Below are 4,590 nucleotides of genomic sequence, written 5' to 3'. Positions count from 1 at the left end.
CTCAGACTACCCCAGATTAAGCCTTGCCTCTCTAATCAAGATTAATTCCCTCCAAACATCAGTTGTCCTCCAGTCTTCTGGCACCTCACCTATGGCCAGAAAGGAATAAGAACTTGGGTCAGGGTTCCTGTAATTTCCTCCTGCATCTCCCACAGTTGCCAGGGATACACTTCATCAGCACTTGGGGGTTTGTCCACTTTAAACTTGCCAAAAACTCCAATACTTCCCCACTCCCCATATCACGTTGCTCAAGAACCTCAGACCCTAGCATTTTCTCAAATTCTGTACCTATATCCTCCTTCTGGTTAGAGATGACTGTCCTACTCTTTTTCAAACTGGTGCCCCATACAATCCTGTCCATCCACATGTAAAGGCAGACGGCGCCTGGGTTTAACATTTCCTCTGGAAGACATGAGGATGGAATAAGGCAAAAATGGATAAGAGGGAATGATCTCAATTAGGGGACGGTGTGATATTTGGGGAGTAGGGATGAGTGAGACCGGCTGTAATATCATAATCTTAACCAGGTAATGTTCTGGGGACCTGAGTTCAAATCCCACCACTACAGATGGTGAAATTTGAATTCAATAAAGATGTGAAATTCAGAGTCTAATGGTGATCATGCAACAATTGTCAGCAAAGGTAGGAAAGGAAACTGCCAACTTTACCTGGTCCGGTCTACATGTGACTGCAGACCCACAACAATGTGGTTGACTCTTAACTGCCCTCTGGGCAATTAGGGATGGGCAAAAAATCCTAGCCAACTAGTGATACCTATGTCCTGTGAATGGCTAAAAAATGGTGGAGTTCACTGCAGCAGCATAGGCCAGGCTTTTATTAAATATTTTCGACACAGCAGGATTATTGAGAAATGTCTGGAAATTTACCAATTGCAAATATCCACTGTCCTTATTTATCCTCTCATCAAAAAAACTCTTGTCAAAATTAACCAAACATGATCTGCCCTGAACTAATCCATGCTGAAGCTCCTTTATTAGTCTGTGCTTATTTAAGTGGTTCTTAATGTACTCCTGGATTATTCATTCTAAAGACTTCCTTCGAGATATTAAACTCTCTGACCAGTACTGGTAAGTTACTCATCTTTTCTTCAATAAGGTATGAGCCTGTTGCAACCCTTCAGGCATCTGATACCACCCATGCCTATTAAGGAGGATAGAAAGACCGTGGACAGCACTTCCGTTTATTACTATCCAAACTCCCCTTGGCAATTTCAGATGGATTTCATCTGGATCGAATGACTTATTCACTTTTTACAACTATAGTGATTCCTGTACCTCCATTTTATCTATTTTTAATCATATCCAATATCCCAGCAATCTCCTTGTTCATAAGGAGGGTGCCAAAATCCTAAAGAAGGGCTTATGCCCGAAACGTCGATTCTCCTGCTCCTTGGATGCTGCCTGACCTGCTGCGCTTTTCCAGCACCACATTTTTCAGCTCTGATCTCCAGCATCTGCAGTCCTCACTTTCTCCTAATCTCCTTGTTCATGCCAACTTTGGCAATTATGTCCTTTTCCTTAGCAAAACCTTCATTTAATGTCTCAGTGATGCCTCCAAAATGATCTCTACATTGATCCCTAATCTGCCACATTCCTCCTCTGACCCTCCTTTTACTAGTAATATGTTTGGAGAAAATCTTTAGATTTTCAGTAAGATTCACTTTTTTATTTTGAATTCGCAAATGCAGAATCTAAGTGGTAGCAGCCAGCAGTAATGCTGACTGTTTCTATTTGGCTTCAGTAAACATTGTCAAACCCAGCTTTCCAAGTTGGAGAGAGACAACTTTCTCTGTGGCTGGAAGGGAAATAGTGACAATTAAGTTTGAGGGCAATCGTGCTGAGGGACTGGCTGTTGTCCACAACAACCTAACGGCTCATGGACTATGAAGGGAATGAGATACAAATTAGTACGAGTGCTAACTGCAACACCAAATTGAAAAGACCAGGGGCTCTTTGATGCAAAGATTATGAACAGGATTCCATACAATGTGAGATTTATGTGACAATGAATAGTCTGCAGGATCCTGGACAGTGGCCCAGTTTTCTTTTCTGAGTTATATGCAGCAGCTGTTTTATGTTTCCATTTATCTTGCCAAAGGAAAGGGTTCTTCCCATGTCATCGTGTTTGTGAAAGGAATCTTCAATTTCAGACATCCTCATAAGGTCATTCTTATCCAAAGTAACCTTAACCTGGTTCTCCAGAAGCTCCCAGAGTCATTCGATGCAGAAGGAAACCATTGGCCTCATTGTGGCTGTGCCAAAACTCTGAAGGATCTGTCCAATTAGTCCACTCTCCTCATCTTTCCCCATGGGCCTGTAAATTTCTCCTGTTCATGCAGTTATCTAACTATTTGTTGGACGTTTCTCTTAAATCTGTTTCTATCATTTGTTCCGGCAACACATTCCAATTAATTGCGTAAAAAAATTCTCCTCATTTCTCCCATAGATGTTTTGCCAGTTATCGTTAATCTGAATCCTTTGATTGCTGACCATTCTGTAAGTGGAAACAAATTCATCCCCCCACTTACTCCATCAAAATGGTTGTGACTTTCAACACTTCTGAGGGGGGGGGGGGGAGGGTGGAGCCAGGGAGTTAATGATGAAAGAGATCAATCTGAGACTGGTACAGTTGAGAACAGAAGCAAGTCAAACAGTCAGGGCAGGCAGGGACAAGGTAGGACTAATAAATTAAACTGCATTTATTTCAATGCAAAGGGCCGAACGGGGAAGGCAGATGAACTCAGGGCATGGTTACAAACATGGGACTGGGATATCATAGCAATTACAGAAACATGGCTCAGGGATGTGTAGGACTGGCAGCTTAATGTTCCAGGATACAAATGCTACAGGAAGGATAGAAAAGGAGGCAAGAAAGGAGGGGGAGTGGCATTTTTGATAAGGGATAGCATTACAGCTGTGCTGAGGGAGGATATTACCGGAAATACATCCAGGGAAGTTATTTGGATGGAAGTGAGAAATAAGAAAGGGATGATCACCTTATTGGGATTGTATTATAGACCCCCTAATAGTCAGATGGAAATTGAGAAACAAATTTGTAAGGAGAAAAGAATTTTAGGGTGGTTATGGTAGGGAATTTTAATTTTCCAAACATAGACTGGGACTGCCATAGTGTTAAGGGTTTGGATGGAAAGAAATTTGTTAAGTGTGTACAAGACAATTTTTTGATTCAGTATGTGGATGTACCTACTAGAGAAGGTGCAAAACTTGACCTACTCTTGGGAAATAAGGCAGGGCAGGTGACTGAGGTGTCAGTGGGGGAGCACTTTGGGGCCAGCGACCATAATTCTATTAGATTTAAAATAGTGATGGAAAAGGATAGACCAGATCTAAAAGTTAAAGTTCTAAATTGGAGAAAGGCCAATATTGATGGTATTAGGCAAGAACTTTCAAAACTTTGAAGTGCAATCTGCAACTTGCACGAATGGGATTCAAACCCACGGCTCCTTAGAGACTGGAGCCTTAATCCACTTGGCCACACTACCAGACTGAAGCAAACCGAGCTTGTGGTGCTGAGCTTAAATGCAGCCACGCTTAACATGAACTTTAACACATTGAAGTGCAACCTGCAACTTGCACGGATGGCAGCAGTGGGATTCAAACCCATGCCTCCTTAGAGACTGGAGCCTTAATCCAGTGCCTTAGACCGCTCGGCCACACTACCAGACCACACTTCCTGCTCCTCGGATGGTGCCTGACCTCCTGTGCTTTTCCAGCACCACTCTAATCCAAACTCAGGAAATTTCAAAAGTTGATTGGGGGCAGATGTTCGCAGGTAAATTGACAGCTGGAAAATGGTAAGCCTTCAGAAATGAGATAACGAGAATCCAGAAAAAGTATATTCCTGTTATGGTGAAAGGAAAGGCTGGTAGTTATAGGGAATGCCAGATTAATTAAGAAATTGAGTGTTTGGTTAAGAAAAAGAAGGAAGCATATGTAAGGTATAGACAGGATAGATCAAGTGAATCCTTAGAAGAGTATAAAGGCAGTAGGAGTATAATTAAGAAGGAAATCAGGAGGGCAAAAAGGGGATTTGAGATAACTTTGGCAATAAAATTAAGGAGAATCCAAAAGATTTTTCCAAATACATTAAGACAAAAAGGTAACTAGCGAGAGAATAGGGCCACTCAAATATCAGCAAGGGGGCCTTTGTGTGGAGCCGCAGAAAATGGGGGAGATAGTAAAAGAGTATTTTGCTTCAGTATTTACTGTGGAAAAGGACATGGAAGATATAGAATGTAGGGAACTAGATTGTGACATCTTGAAAAATATCCATATTATAGAGGAAGAAGTGCTGGATGTCTTGAACCACATAAAAGTGGATAAATCCCCAGGACCTGATCAGGTGTACCCTAGAACTCTGTGGGAAGCTAGAGAAGTGATTGCTGGGCCTCTTGCTGAGATATTTGTATCATCGATAGTCACAGGTGAGGTGCCGGAAGACTGGAGGTTGGCAAACATGGTGCAACTATTTAGGAAAGGTGATAAGGACAAGCCAGGGAACTATAGACCAGTGAGCCTAACATCGGTAGTGGGCAAGTTGTTGGAGGGA

At 42.2% G+C, this 4,590-nt stretch overlaps 1 non-coding gene across 1 annotated transcript; it reads right to left on the bottom strand.

Moving 5' to 3' along the window:
• Positions 1 to 3,620: 3,620 nt before the first annotated feature.
• Positions 3,621 to 3,702, bottom strand: trnal-aag. The gene has a single exon. It is a non-coding gene; the product is annotated as a tRNA-Leu (tRNA).
• Between the last annotated feature and the right edge of the window lie 888 nt (positions 3,703 to 4,590).

Source organism: Chiloscyllium plagiosum, chromosome 23, assembly GCF_004010195.1.
Source record: "Chiloscyllium plagiosum isolate BGI_BamShark_2017 chromosome 23, ASM401019v2, whole genome shotgun sequence".
In the NCBI taxonomy this organism is placed as follows: Eukaryota; Metazoa; Chordata; class Chondrichthyes; order Orectolobiformes; family Hemiscylliidae; genus Chiloscyllium; species Chiloscyllium plagiosum.
The sequence above is the reverse complement of the archived record's forward strand: the minus strand, read 5'-3'. Positions and strand labels throughout refer to the sequence as shown.